The 16,835-nt window shown below is 40.2% G+C and overlaps 2 long non-coding RNA genes across 2 annotated transcripts in view; one reads left to right on the forward strand and one right to left on the reverse strand.

The window, feature by feature from the left end:
• LOC309661635 overlaps positions 1–16,835 on the forward strand; it is a 300,338-nt gene that overhangs the window by 91,686 nt on the left and 191,817 nt on the right. The gene's annotated exons all lie outside the window — the stretch shown is intronic.
• Positions 8,059–16,793, reverse strand: LOC309661618. The gene is made up of 3 exons (XR_014264101.1): positions 16,555–16,793; positions 14,854–14,946; positions 8,059–14,574 (listed from the first exon to the last, which is right to left on the reverse strand). It is a non-coding gene; the product is annotated as an uncharacterized lncRNA (long non-coding RNA).

The raw sequence follows: 16,835 nt of genomic DNA on the forward strand, positions 1-16,835 counted from the left end.
ATTGCACATCAACTCAGTAAGCAGAGGACATTGGTCCCGGAGAGAGGGAAAACAAACAAGGTGAGCCCCATGACAGTCCCAGCTTACTGCCCAGACATATTTTCCAGGCTGCAGTGCAAAGAAAGGGAATCCAAACAGAACCAGGCAGTAACCTTGAATCGAGGAGAGACACATGGAGTCTAGTGAGGCCAAGAGCTGGAGTTAAAAAAGCAGAGTCCTGGGGAAAAGACAGTTGTACAGAGAAGGAGCTATGGAGATTCACAGGCAATACCCCCTCAAGTTTTCATATTTAGTAGCATAGGCCTGTGGAGAAATTATCTGAGGAAAGGGAAAGAACCACTTGAAAGGAGCAGATACTCAGAACTCAGACAGGTCCAATAATAGTTCATGTTCCAAACAGCCAGAGGGAAAACATCATAATTCAAGGAAAATCAGGCAGAGTACTTACAATGGTATTACCTCCATAGTGGAAGAAATTAGTCTTAGATTAAAGGTGGTTCTGGTTTCACCTAACAAGGTTTAACAGGAGGCTTGAAAAGATCAAATTGTTACCAAGTGATTTAACCAAACTTCAGAGCAAAGTTCAAGAATATTTATAAGAATGTAATATTAAGCATCTAACAAAGTAAAAATCACAAGGTTTGGAATTTAATAAAAAAATTAAAGATTTTAATCTTTAATTACAAAGAAATAGGATAATATAAGCCATAAAGAAATAGGATAATAGGATGATATAAGCAAATTATATTTGCTTATATTATCGAAGAAATAGGATAATATAAGCCATAATAAGGCAAAAAAATCAATGAACAAACACAGTTCCAGAATCAGCATGGATGGTAGAATTGTCGGATTGGACATTAAAACAGTTATGGTAACTATATTCCATATGTTCAAGAATGTAAGGTACAGACTTGAAAGATTTTTAAAAGACCCAAATCAAACTTTTCAAGATGAAAAATGCAATGCTTGAAATAGAAAATACCTGAGATAAGAGAGAGCAGATTAGACATTGCAGAATTAAAGATTAGTGAACTTGATGGTATAGAAACTAAAATAAAATACAGAGAAAATAAAGACTAAAAAAGAAAAAAATTAATAGAACTTCAGTGGGCTGTGGGAAACTTTCAAGTTGTTTAATAGATAAGATATGTAATTAGAGTCACCAAAGGAGGTGGGGAGAGGAAATATTAAAGACATAATGGCCAGAAATGTTCCAAATTTGATGAATCTGTAAACCTACAAATCCAAGAAGCTCAACAAACCCCAAGCACAAGAAACATGAAGAAAATTATACCAAAGCATAATAGAATTAAAAGACGTATACCCACCGATAAAGGGAAAATGTGACAATCAGAGAAATAAGGCACATTATACACAAAGGAACAAAATAAGAATGAGACCAAGTTCTCTTCAGAAAAATACAGTTAAGGCAGTAGAGCAACATCTTTAAAGTACTAGGGAAACACCAACAGCAGCAACTCTGTCAACCTAAAATTCTATACCCAGAAAAAATGTCTCTCGAAAACAAAGGCAAAAAAAAGATTTTGTCAGACATATCAAAGCCGAATCATCACACTCAGAATCTTACTACAAGACTACAAGAACTGTTAACACATGTTCTTAAGTCAGAAGAAAAATCATACCAAATAGTAATCTGGAGTTCCCACTGGGATGACACAGAGGGATTCAGTTGGGTGCTATGCATGTACTTGGTTGTATTACACTGAGGAACACTGATTTTGAGGACTCCACTGCTTTTAAAATGAGAGGTTAGCAAGCTTCCTGTGTGTCTGAAGGAGAAACGTTACCTCTCTCCCCACAGCTGTTCATTACAAACACACTCCCAAGAAATGGCTCAGAACCCTCCATACTGTTTTCAGTAGTGGCTGCACTGAATTGCAGTCCTATGAACAGTGCAGCCATGTGGCTAACAGGGTCTTGGTGCTCTGGCCAGGTGTCAGGCCTAAGCCTCTGATGTGGGAGAGCCAAGTTCAGTACATTGGACCACCAGAGACCTCCAGGACCCACATAATATCAACCAGCGAGAGCTCGCCCAGAGATCTCCATCTCAATGCTAAGACCCAACTCCACTCAACAACCAGCAAGCTTCAGTGCTGGACACTCCATGCCAAACAAGCAAGACAGGAAAACAACCCCACCCATTAGCAGAGAGGCTGCTTAAAATAATAATAAGTTCACAGACACCCCAAAACACAGCACTGGATGCAGTCCTGCCCACCAGAAAGACAAGATCCAGCCTCATCCATCAGAAAACAGGAACCAGTTCCCTCCACCAGGAAGCCTACACAACCCACTGAAGCAACTTTACCCACTGGGGGCAGACACCAAAAAAAATAGGAACTATGAACCTGTGGCCTAGACAAAGGAGACTCCAAACACAGTAAGTTAAGCAAAATGAGAAGACAGAGAAATATGCAGCAGGTGAAGGAGCAAGGTAAAAACCCACCAGACCAAACAAATGAACAGAAAATATACAGTCTATCTGAAAAAGAATTCAGAGTAATGATAGTAAAGATGTCTAAAATCTTGGAAATAGAATTGGAGAAAATACAAGAAACGTTTAACAAGGACCTAGAAGAACTAAAGAGCAAACAAACAATGATGAACAACACAATAAAGGAAATTTAAAATTCTCTAGAAGGAATCAATAGCAGAATAATTAAGAAAGAAGAACGGATAAGTGACCTGGAAGATAAAATATTGGAAGTAACTACTACAGAACAGAACAAAGAAAAAAGAATGAAAAGAATTGAGGACAGTCTCAGAGACCCCTGGGACAACATTCAACACACCAACATTCAAATTATAGGGATCCCAGAAGAAGAAGAGAAAAAGAAAGGGACTGAGAAAATATTTGAAGAGATTATAGTTGAAAACTTCCCTAATATGGGAAAGGAAATAGTCAGTCAACTCCAGGAAGCACAGAGAATCCCATACAGGATAAATCCAAAGAGAAACATTCCAAGACACATAGTAATCAAACTATCAAAAATTAAATACAAAGAAAAAATATTAGAAGGAACAAGGAAAAAGCAACAAATAACATACAAGGGAATCCCCATAAGGTTAACAGCTGATCTTTCAGCATGAAGTCTTCAAGCCAGAAGGGAGTGGCAGGACATATTTAAAGTGATGAAAGGGAAAAACCTACAACCAAGATTACTCTACCCAGCAAGGATCTCATTCAGATTCGATGGAGAAATTAAAACCTTTACAGACAAGCAAAAGCTAAGAGAGTTCAGCACAACCAAACCAGCTTTACAACAAATGCTAAAGGAACTTCTCTAGGCAGGAAACACAAGAGAAGGAAAAGACCTACAAAAAAAAAACCCAAAACAATTAAGGAACGGTAACAGGAACATACATATCGATAATTACCTTAAATGTAAATGGATGAAGTGCTCCAACCAAAAGACATAGACTAGCTGAATGGATACAAAAACAAGACACGTATATATGCTGTCTACAAGAGACCCACTTCAGACCTAGGGTCAAATACAGACTGAAAATGGGGATTGAAAAAGATATTCCATGCAAGTGGAAATGAAAAGAAAGCTGGAGTAGCAATTCTCATATCAGACAAAATAGACTTTAAAATAAAGACTACTACAAGAGACAAAGAAGGACACTACATAATGATCAAGGGATCAATCCAAGAAGATATAACAATTGTAAATATTTATGCACCCAACATAGGAGCACCTCAATACATATGGCTAACAACCATAAAAGGGGAAATTGACAGTAACACAATCATAGTAGGGGACTTTAACACCCCACTTTCACCAATGGACAGATCATCCAAAATGAAAATAAATATGGAAACATAAGCTTTAAAAGACACATTAAGCAAGATGGACTTAATTGATATTTATAGGACATTCTATCTAAAAAAAACAGAATACACTTTCTTCTCAGTGCTCATGGAACATTCTCCAGGACAGACATATCTTGGGTCACAAATCAAGCCTTGATAAATTTAAGAAAATTAAAATCGTATCAAGTACCTTTCCAACCACAACACTATGAGACTAGATATTAATTACAGGAAACAAACTGTAAAAAATACAAACACATGGAGGCTAAACAATATGCTACTAAATAACCAAGAGATCACTGAAGAAATTAAAGAGGAAATCAAAAAATACCTAGAAACAAATGACAATGAAAACACAACTGCCCAAAACCTATGGGATGCAGCAAAAGCAGTTCTAAGAGGGAAGTTTATAGCAATACCATCCGACCTCAGGAAACAAGAAACATCTCAAATAAACAACCTAACCTTACACCTAAAGCAATTAGAGAAAGAAGGACAAAAAAACCCAAAGTTAGCATAAGGAAAGAAATCATAAAAATCAGATCAGAAATAAATGAAAAAGAAATGAAGGAAATGATAGCAAAGATCAATAAAACTAAAAGCTGGTTCTTTGAGAAGATAAACAAAATTGATAAACCATTAGCCAGACTCATCAAGAAAAAAAAGGGAGAAGACTCAGATCAACAGAATTAGAAACGAAAAAGGAGAAATAACAATGACACTGCAGAAATACAAAGGATCATGAGAGATTACTACAAGCAACTACATGCCAAAAACCTTGACAACCTGGAAGAAATGGACAAATTCTTAGAAAAGCACAACCTTCTGAGACTGAACCAGGAAGAAATAGAAAATATAAACAGACCAATCACAAGCACTGAAATGGAAACTGTGATTAAAAAACTTCCAATAAACAAAAGCCCAGGACCAGATGGCTTCAAAGGCAAATTCTATCAAACGTTTAGAGAAGAGCTAACACCTATCCTTCTCAAACTCTTCCAAAATATTGCAGAGGGAGGAACACTCCCCAACTCATTCTACGAGGCCACCATCACCCTGATACCAATACCAGACAAAGGTATCACAAAGAAAAACAACTGCAGACCAATATCACTGATGAACATAGATGCAAAAATCCTCACAAAATACTAGCAAACAGAATCCAACAGCGCATTTAAAGGATCATACACCATGATCAAGTGGGGTTTATGCCAGGAAGGCAAGGATTCTTCAATATATGCAGGTCAATCAATGTGATACACCATATTAACAAATTGAAGGATAAAAACCTTATGATCATCTCAATAGATACAGAAAAAGCTTTTGACAAAATTCAACACCCATTTATGATAAAAACTCTCTGGAAAGTAAGCATAGATGGGACTTACCTCAACATAATAAAGGCCATATATGACAAACCCACTGCCAACATCATTCTCAAGGTGAAAAACTGAAACCATTTCCACTAACATCAGGAACCAGAAAAGGTTGCCCACTCTCACCACTATTATTCAACATAGTTTTGGAACTTTTAGCCACAGCAGTCAGAGATGAAAAAGAAATAAAAGGAATCCAAATTGGAAAAGAAGTAAAGCTGTCACTGTTTGCAGATGACGTGATACTATACATAGAGAATCCTAAAGATGCTACCAGAAAACTACAAGAGCTAAACAATGAATTTGGTAAAGTTGTAGGGTACAAAATTAATGCACAGAAATCTTGCATTCCTATACACTAATGATGAAAAATCGGAAAGAGAAATTAAGGAAACACTCCCATTTACCAATGCAACAAAAAGAATAAAATACCTAGGAATAAACCTACCTAAGGAGACAAAAGACGTGTATGCAGAAAATTATGACACTGATGAAAGAAATCAAAGATGATACAAACAGATGGAGAGATATACCATGTTCTTGCATTGGAAGAATCAACATTGTGAAAATGACTCTACTACCCAAAGCAATCTACAGATTCAGTGCAATCCCTATCAAACTACCAGTGGCATTTTTCACAGAACTAGAACAGAAAATTTCACAATTTTTATGGAAACACAAAAGACCCCAAATAGCCAAAGCAATCCTGAGAACAAAAAACAGAGCTGGAGGAATCAGGCTCCCTGACTTCAGACTATACTACAAAGCTACAGTAATCAAGACAGAATGGTACTGGTAGAAAAACAGAAATATAGATCAATAGAACAGGATAGAATGCCCAGAGATAAACCCACCCACATATGGTCACCTTATCTTTGATAAAGGAGGCAAGAATATACAAAGGAGAAAAGACAGCCTCTTCAATAAGTGGTGCTGTGTAAACTGGACAGCTACATGTAAAAGAATGAAATTTGAGCACTCTCTAACACCGTATACAAAAATAAACTCAAAATGGATTAAAGACCTAAATGTAAGGCCAGACACTATAAAACTCTTAGAGGAAAACATAGACGGAAGACTCTATGACAAATCACAGCAAGATCCTTCTTGACCCACATCCTAGAGAAATGAAAATAAAACCAAAAATAAACTAATGGGTCCTAATGAAACTTAAAATATTTTGCACAGCAAAGGAAACCTTAAACAAGATGAAAAGACAACCCTCAGAATGGGAGAAAATATTTGTAAACAAAGCAACTGACAAAGGATTAGTCTCCAAAATATTCAAGCAGCTCATGCAGCTCAGTATCAAAATAACAAACAACCCAATCCAAAAATGGGCAGAAGATCTAAATAGACATTTCTCCAAAGAAGATATCCAGATTGCCAACAAACACGTGAAAGGATGCTCAACATCACTAATCATTAGAGGAAGGCAAATGAAAACTACAACGAGGTATCACCTCACACTGGTCAGATTGGCCATCATCAAAAAATCTACGGGCTTCCCTGGTGGCGCAGTGGTTGAGAATCTGCCTGATAATGCAGGGGACACGGGTTCGAGTCCTGGCCTGGGAAGATCCCACATGCCGCGGAGCAACTGGGCCCGTGAGCCTAAATTACTGAGCCTGCGCGTCTGGAGCCTGTGCTCCTCAACAAGAGAGGCCGCGATAGTGAGAGGTCCGTGCACCGCGATGAAGAGTGGCCCCCGCTTGCCACAACTAGAGAAAGCCCTCGCACAGAAACGAAGACCCAACACAGCCTAAAATATATAAATAAATAAATAAATAAATAAAAGAGGCGACTGTTGTAATGACTTAAAATTCTAAAAAAAAAGAAAAAGAAAAAAAATCTACAAAAAATAAATGCTGGAGAGGGTGTGGAGAAAAGGCAACCCTCTTGCACTGTTGGTGGGAATGTAAACTGATACAGCCACCATGGAGAACAGCATGGAGGTTCCTTAAAAAACTAAAAATAGAACTACCATATGACCCAGCAATCCCACTACTGGGCATATACCTTGAGAAAACCATAATTCCAAAAGAAGCATGTACCACAATGTTCATTGCAGCACTATTTATAATAGCCAGGACATGGAAGCAACCTAGGTGTCCATCGACAGATGAATGGATAAAGAAGATGTGGCATACATATACAATGGAATATTACTCAGCCATAAAAAGAAACGAAATTGAGTTATTTGTAGTGAGGTGGATGGACGTAGAGTCTGTCATACAACGTGAAGTAAGTCAGGAAGAGAAAAACAAATACCATATGCTAACATATATATATGGAATCTTAAAAAAAAAAAAAAGGTTCTGAAGAACCTAGGGGAAGGACAGGAATAAAGATGCAGATGTAGAGAATGGACTTGAAGACACGGGGAGGGGGAAGGGTAAGCTGGGACAAAGTGAGAGAGTGGCATTGACATATATACACTACCAAATGTAAAATAGATAGCTAGTGGGAAGCAGCCTCATAGCACAGGGAGATTAGCTTGGTGCTTTGTGACCACCTAGAGTGGTGGGATAGGGAGGATGGGAGGGAGACACAAGAGGGAAGTGATATGGGGATATAAGTATATGTATACCTGATTCACTTTGTTTTACAGCAGAAACTAATACAACAGTGTAAAGCAATTCTACTCCAATAATTTATTTTTTGAAAACAAAATAAAGAGCTATCAAAGAAAAAAAGAAAAAAAGAAATCTGGATCTATACTAAGGAAAAAAGAGCACCAGGAATGGTAATTATGTGGGTAAATATAAAAGGCTTTTATTCCTATCTTTTTTTTTTAATAAATTTATTTATTTATTTACTTATGGCTGTGTTGGGTCTTCGTTTCTGTGCGAGGGCTTTCTCTAGTTGCGGCAAGTGGGGGCCACTCTTCATCGCAGTGCATGGGCCTCTCACTATCGCGGCCTCTCTTGTTGTGGAGCACAGGCTCCAGACGCGCAGGCTCAGTAATTGTGGCTCACGGGCCTAGTTGCTCCGCGGCATGTGGGATCTTCCCAGACCAGGGCTCGAACCCGTGTCCCCTGCACTGGCAGGCAGATTCTCAACCACTGTACCACCAGGGAAGCCCTATTTTATTTTTAAGTTTAAAAAAGAAATATCTGTCCAAAGAAAAAACAGAAATACATACTGAGATTTATAACATATGTGGAGCGTATGCACAAAGTCTGGGAGGGGAAAATAAAAGTATATTGTTAAGGTTTTTATACTACACATGAAGTGGTATAATATTAACTGAAGATACACTATGATAAGCTAAAAATAGTCCAACTCTAAAGTAAGCACCAGAAGAGATAAAAGTTATAGCTAATAAGCCAATAACAAAGAAAAGAAAATGGAATAAATTAAATACTCAATCCAAAAGAAGAGCAAACAAATAAAAAGAACACAAAATAGATGGGACAATTGAAAAAACAACTGGTGATGACTCTTAAACCCAACTGGATCAGTAATCACATCAAATGGAAAGGGTCTAAACACCTCAATGAAAAGTCAGAGGTTATCACATTGACAAAAATAAGCAAAACCCAACTATATGCTACCTACGGTTGATGCACTTTAAATATAAAGACAGAAATAAATCAACAGTAAAAGGATGGGAGAAAATATGTTAACACTAATCAAAAGAAAGGAAGAGTGGTTATATTAATAAGAAAGTAGATTTTGGAGCAAAGATTATTACCAAGGATAAAGAAAGATATTTCATAATGTCAAAAGGAACAGTTCATGAGGAAGACACAACAGTCCTAAATGCTTATGTGCTCAGTTAACAGAACTTCAAAATGAAAGGGAAACGAAGACTGAAAGAACTTCAAGAAGAAACAGGAAAATCCCTAATACATTCAGAACTGTCAATATTTATTCCTCTCTCAATAACTGATAGAACAAGTGACTGAAACTCAGGAAAGATGGAAGACTGAACAACACTATCTAACAAATCAACCTAATCAACATTTATAGAACACTCCACCCAACAACAGCAAAATTGTACACAGAATGTTTACCAAGATAGACCATTTTCCTACCCATGAAAAACTCTCAAAAAATTTTAAGAGATTATGCTCTCTGACTACAATGGAACTGAATTAGAATCAACAACAGAAAGGCTTTTAAAAAATCCCCCCGCGATGAAGAGTGGCCCCAGCTTGCCGCAACTAGAGAAAGCCCTCGCACAGAAACGAAGACCCAACACAGCCAATAAATAAATAAATAAATAAATAAATAAATAAATAAAAAAGGAAATCAGTGGATTAACATATTTAAAAAAAAATCCCCAAGTAACTGGACACTTCTAAATAACCTGTTGGTCAAGAAGAACTCAAAGGGGAAATTAGAAAGTACTTTGAACTGAATGAAATTGAAATCACAACGTTTCAGAGTTTGGGGGATGTGGCTAAAAGCAGTACTATGGGGGAAATGTATATTGCTAAATGCCTACATTAGAAAAAGAGGAAGGTCCCAAATTAATGACCTTGGGCTCCATTGTAAGATACTGGCTAAATCAGAGCAAATTAAACCGAAAGTAAGCAGAAAAGAGTAAACAATAAAGATCAGAAGGGAAACCAACTAAATAAAAAACAGAAAAACAGTTGAGAAAATTAACGGAACCAAGAACTGGTTCTTTGAGAAAACCAATAAAATTGATAAACCTACAGCCACATTGATCAGGAAATAAGAGAGAAGACACAAACTGTCAATATTAGGAATAAGAGAAGTAACAATACTACAGATTCTATAGAATGAAAGGATAACAAGGCAATATCACGAACAACTTCATGTCAATGGATGAAATGGACAAATTCCTTGAAAAACATAGGCTACTAGAGTTCACAGCTGCTGCTTCTCCAGAGCATTGTTCTTGGCAGAATGGGACCTGTCTACCTGGGGGCTTATGTCTCCCTAGGGGGCAACCTGCAAATAATAACCGATACATGGGTTTAAAAAAATCATTTCACCCCACCTCACCGTTGCCTCAAGTTGGGACCAATTCCGTGGTGCAATTCATGCTGTAGAGGCCCCTGTGGGATGAGACTGAAGGTAGTCTCCAGCTTACATCCTTACTCAGCTTTGTTCTCTTGCCTTATCCTGCTTCCCTCACTCTCCTTCCCTAAGAGTACTCTTTCAATAAATCACTCGGCCAAGGATCTCTGCCTTGAGCTCTGTTTATTGGCAGCCCGACCTAAGACAAGGCACAGGAGGGAGGCTGGAAGGCAAAATGATGAGAGAAGGGACTTGTTCCTTCCTCCTTCCTTGCCATTCCTGTCTGTATCACCCCAGCAATGACCCCTTATCTTGTGTTATGAATTAAATTGTGTCCCCCTAATAGATGTTAAAGTTCTAACCCCCAGTACCTCCGAATGTGGCCTTAACTGAAAATAAGGTGTTGGCAGTTGCGTGAGTTAAGATGAAGTAGACCTTAATCCAACATGACTGGTGCCCTTAAAAAAGGGGGAAATATGGACGCAGAGACAGACATGCTTGGAGGGAATATGATGTGAAGACACAGGGAGAACGCCATCTACAAACCAGGAAAAGAACTCCCGAGCTTACCAGAACTAGGAGAGAAGCCCAGAACAGATTCTAACCCAGAAGGAGCCAACCCTGCCCCTGCTTTGATTTCAGACTTCTGGCCGCCAGAACTGTGAGAGAAAACATTTCTGTTGCTTTAAGCCCCCTAGTTTGTGGTACTTTGCTATGGCAGCCCTAGGAAACTAATGCATCCTGTCAGTGGCAGTTGGTTCCAGCCTTATTTTCTCCCAGCACGCCCATAATCAACTTCATGTCACAGTCTGGGAGGTATCCACACCAGCTGGGCAACGACTGCATCTCCACAGTTCCACCAGGGCTCTTTAGTCAGCTTCTAGGTTTTGGTAACCCCGACTCCGCTTGTTCCCCAATTCCCAGGGATGGGAGCTGCTTCCTGCAGTCGCTATTTTACTTCAATCATCTTTTTTCCCTTTTCCAGTTTCCCAACACCCATTTAACTAATTCCTTGTGTTTAATTTGCTCTGTGGAAATAGGAAATAGCTACTACTTATTTAATAATTAATTAATAAATAGAATTTCTTTAGCTCTGACAAGACCCCAGAGTGATAACCATTTCATTCAGAGGAAAAGCCAAAGTCTGTAACATAGTTTATAAAATCCTATGCAATGCGGGACGCCGGCTACTTGTCTGCCCTCATTTCTTGTCATTTCCTCTGTCACCCACTCTGCTCCAGCTGCATTGGTCTCTCTGCTAATCCTTAAACATACCAAGCATGCTTGCTTTATGGCCTTTGACTTGCTGTTCCCTGTGCTTACAGACATTCGCATGCATTTATGTAAGTGAACAGAGGCTCACTGCTTCAAGCCTCTGTCCTAGTATCTATGCCCCAGTCTCTGCCCGTACCTCAGGAGACTCCTTTCCTGACAATGTACAGTCGCCCCTGGTATCCACAGGGGATTGGTTCCAGGATGCCTGGATACCAAAATCCATAGATTCTCAAGTCCTTTATACAAAATGGCATAGTATTTGCATATAACCCATGCACATCCTCCCACAGACTTTAAATCATCTCGATTACTTATAATACTCAATATAATGTAAATGTTATATAAATAGTTGCCAGCATGGCAACTTCAAGTTTTGCTTTTTGGAACTTTCTGGAATTTCTTAAAAATATTTTCAATGGCAATTAGTGGAATCCCTGGATGCAGAACCTGCAGATACGGAGGGCCAACTATATATAAAATTACTATTTCTCTCAACCCCTGCACTCTTTCCCCATGACCCCCTTTCTCTACAGCACTCATCATCTTCTGGCATACTCTATAGCTACTTGTTATCTGTCTCTCCAGTGGAACACGAGCTCCATGAAAGAAATTTTGCTCTCTGATGTGTCCCCAGCACCCAGAACAGGATCTGGCACCCAGCAGGTGCCAACTTTTGAAAGAAAGACTGAATAACTATAGGAAAACCCCTACAAGCAGCCCTACCATTGTCATCAGCGTACATTAACTGTAACCAGTCTTTAGTTTTTAAAGGATGTGTATTTATTCTTTAGCTTTATTGGCTGCCCTTTCCTTGGTGTACTCACACTTCGGTAACAATGTCTCCTGAAATTCCTTGGTGAGAGTGCACTTTAAGTGTGTCTCCTCTTCTGTTTAACAATTAAAAATTTTTATAATGCAAATGTTTCCTCTATTTAAAACCTTTAAAAAGTATTAATTCAAACAGAATTGGACAGTCAGCAGCATTTATCGAGAGGTCGGCACTATACCATGAGACTGAACGAGGTTGTCGAGATTGTGCTGGAGTGGCCAAGAAGGAAATGTAATTCCTGCCCGCATGGAGTTTACAATTGCATGGATATTCAACTCCCACGGATGAAAAAACCTCAATTCCCGTTAACAACGCACAAATGAAAACAAACAAACAAAATAAGTGCTGATGAGATGAGAATCAATGGCTGAAATGCCATTCGAGCTAAAATCCCTAGAAGTTGAGTGAAAAGCCAGGATTTAAAGAAAGAGACAAAGATCAATGAGGATAAGGTATTTGCAAAAGGAAATGACAAATGCATGAATATAACTTCATTAATTTCCTAGAGTCTATAAACTACCCTATGAATTTGGCCTGTAACCTCTCCTTTCTTAGTTATCTACTTTATCCTGTGCTTTCCCTTAAATGTATCATATTCTATTCTGAATTCGATTGTTTCTGTACTTTAATTTTTTTAATTGAAGTATAGTTGATTTACAGTGTTGTGTTAGGTCTGGGTGTACAGCAAAGTGATTCAGTTATACATAAATATATATGTGTATATATATATATTCGTTTTCATATTATTTTCCATTAGAGGTTATTACAAGATATTGAGTATAGCTCCCTGTGCTATATAGTAGGCTCTTGTTGTTTATCTATTTCATATATAGTAGTGTGTATCTGTTAATCCCAAATTCCTAATTTATCCCTCCCCCCTTTTCCCCTTTGATAACCATAAATTTGTTTTCTATGCCTGTGAGTCTATTTCTGTCTTGTAAATAAGTTCATTTGTATTATTTTCTAGATTCCACATTTAAGTGATATAGTATGATATTTATCTTTCTCTCTGACTTACTTCACTTAGTATGATCATCTCTAGGTCCATCCCTGTTGCTGCACATGGCATGATTTCATTCTTTTTTCTGTACTTTAAATGGCAGAGAGGAGTCACTTCATACACTCCTTCCAGTGCATCCTTGGGTCCCAGCTGAAATGTCATTTTCACAGAGAGGCTTTTTCCAGTCACTTAATCTGAAATCGATGTGCCTTGTTATTCTCCATCTTAGCATTTCTTTCATAGCCTTTACCGTAATTATTCAATCATAAGTTTACTTGTGACCTTACTAGATTGTCTTCCTTACTAGATTATTAGCTACCTAGAGGCAGGGTGTTTATACTACTTTTCATTACCGGGTACACATCACTTAGCACAGTGGCTGGTGCTTAATATATGTTTGTTGAAATAGAATTAAATAGCACATATTTCTGTGAAGTCCAGAAATCCATATATAAAACCGATTCGAATACCCAAAATAGTTTTATTTTAAACATTTACCAAATTTAAGTTTTGCTAGCTTCTGATACACAGACATGTATATCTACATGACTGTTTATATATGCGTATATAAATACATATGTAATTCACATCTATGGTAATATTTTGAGCTTTACCTATGAAATTAATTTCAATTTGGGTCAAATATTTCATCTTTTGCAAGAAACCTAACTTGTTCATGAAAATCTTGAATCCATCCGAGGTAAGGAATAGAATCCCGGGTAGGACTGGGATATGGGAGTGGGGTGGTCAGACATGCCACTAGCCCATACAGGGGGCATTGGTGCAAATTAGAAAAAGGAGGCACATCATCTGGGCAGACACGGCCATGCACCAATAAACTCGGCTTGGTCAGTGGAGCAGGACTTCAGTTCCCATTCCCTGACACAGCTGGATGCCTTGCACTGAGTGCAACCGGCATGCAGGTGGCAGTCCTAGAGGGACGGCTCAGTGATGGTGCAAGCAGAAGATGATGTTCTGGCCACCCTTGTACAGCTCCATTCCTTGCTAGACTGATTTAATTTGTCTGGAGGAGGTTGGTCGGGTAGGGGTCTTTTCTTCTCACCACTTCTGATGATTTAGCTGAAGGAGATCTCCCCGATTGAAAAAGTCCATTTTTCAGGTTCAAGTGCGCAGATGGCCATGCAGCCTCCAAGTGGGCTTTCATGGTTTAATCTTAGGAAATAGCCCAATGTTGATTCTTGATTCCTAAAAAAAAATATGCTGTGATCTGGCTGTAGATGAGCTTTGCAATTTCCCTCTGCAAAAAACGAATCAGAAGTTAGTTCACTTGTATAACACTGCTTAGTGACTATTTGGAAATTCTATCAGTGGCGCTGAAAATAAATGCAGCTAACTCATCAGTGACCCGATTTATGGACTGTCGTGACTAAGAGCAGATGGGATCAATTCTAGCTCCCATGGATCAAGAAGGAACAAGTCTGTCTCATTTCAGTAATCGTTCATAAACTCTATATCTTTAACTTAGGGTCACAGTTTATAACATCTGCATAATCTTTTAAAACCAAAATCAATTTACCTTTAAACGTCCTTAGTCTTTAAGTACGAACCATAAGGAAGGCCTGTTCCAAAACTAAGATGAATTCATCACTTGGGGTGGGAGCTCACAGCACTGAAATAGAATTTTTAAAGGATTTTTTTATTTTGGAAAAACAACATAAAACTGGTGTTTGGGAATAAAGCTTTAGATAGTGGAAAGCAACCTAGATTGGATCCCTGGTTTTTAAACTACCTAATTAGCTGAGATTGTACAAGTGATATAATCTCGATGGGATTCGTTTATTAAATGAGAGTTTAAAGTCTTAAAGTCTTTTTAGCTCTATGATTTTCTTTATATTAAAAAGTCTTCAAAGCAGGAAGAATGTCAGATAAAGCAGTCTGTGGGATCAGAAGAAGCATTTGTGATCACAAGCATAGAGAAGTCTTGTGTATACCCACAGCCCCTGGGAGAAACGTTAAGTAAGTCATAGGGGCCCTCCAATGAATGAGCTCAGGTCTGGACTGAATATCTCAGCAGATTCTTCTCAGCTATTCTAATCTGTCACCTCTTTTGGGAAAAACCTAGCTCCACTGGTAAATCCGGGCCCCGGAAGAGAAAGGGGCCGAAGCCTTCTCTAGCCACTGCGACAATTTTAACAATAATTAGTTTAATCAGCTATCCACACCCACCTCACCAACTTTTACATTAGCTTGGCGAAATCTGTGCCTGAAGAGTGAAGCAAATCCAAATATGGTGAACGTTCCTCCATTGCCAAGATGAGAAAACTGCCTTATCTCCTCTTCAGAACGCATCTACCAGAACATCAGCTCCCCTGTTAAATACCCTGTTAAGTGGGCAGAAAGCACATTTTGTGACGCAATCCCAAAGAGACTCCTCTTGATGCCAACTTGCGGGGATCCAGTCAGTGCCAAGTCACCACTCTTGATAAGGTACAAATCACTTTAGAAACACCTTCTTTATGCAGACTTTGTCTAGCGGGGATGGCGGGAGCGATTTAACTTATTTAGGTACCAGGGATACGTAGCGCCCCCCACTCATAGACGCCTGCAAACCCACTACTAATTCATCCTCCGGAGCTGATGCCTCTGTGTTTACACCCCTACGGAAATCTCCCCAGGATTTTTTTTTTTTTTTCCATCTAAAATGAATGCTGATTCCAAGGCCAGCTTCTTCTCCGTTCCTCCACCTGGGGCAGGGGAACCTGCGTTCCTGCGTTCCCGGGGAGGCACCAGCGGGGCCCGGCTAAGTTCCAGGTCACAGGTGGGGCCCTCGAACGGGGCGTCCGGGGCCAGCCCACCCAGGACCCAGGCGAGAGCAACCCTTCCAGGAGGCCCCGACACCCCACCTCACGCACACGCGCTTGTGCCACTCCAAGAGCGCGCAAGACTTAGGCAAGGATGGCTACATCTTCTCGGCACAGTCTTCAAACCACCTCCACATACTCAGCGGCATGCAGCATCTGGGCTGCTCCCGCCGTCTCTCAATCAGACCCCCAGGAAGATTTGTACCGGCTCGAGCTTCACTTAGGAAAACACCAGGGTCTGGGGGGAGTCCAAGCGGGCCAGGGGAGGGAAAGGGGCCGGAGAGCTCCCTCCCGCCAACTCCAGCCCACTCGGTTCATCTTCCCTCCTGGGAGAGGTGCGGACCGGGAACGGGGCAGGGGAGGCCCTGGAAGGGTGCCCCCCCCCCTTCTCGCCTCCCGCAGCCTCTCTTACTCACTTTCTCTCGGCGCCTCAGCTCGGCCGCCTCACGCCCGGGGTCGTACGGAGGGGCTGCGCGAGGAGCGAGCAGCGGGCGGGGAGCCACCGGGCCGCGCCCCAGTCCCAGGCGGGCCGGCCGGGGGACCGGGGCCGTGCACGCCCCCACCCGGACGGCGCGGCCAAGCGGGCGCGCGGCGTCCCGCGCCCTCCAGGCCGGCTCCGAGGACTCACGCCGGGCCCTCCCCCTCCGCCCGCCGCCGCGGCGCGCGGCCCCTCCCCACCGCACCCCGGAGGCCGCCG

Source organism: Balaenoptera physalus, assembly GCF_965194825.1.
Source record: "Balaenoptera physalus genome assembly, chromosome: 5".
Taxonomy (NCBI): Eukaryota; Metazoa; Chordata; class Mammalia; order Artiodactyla; family Balaenopteridae; genus Balaenoptera; species Balaenoptera physalus.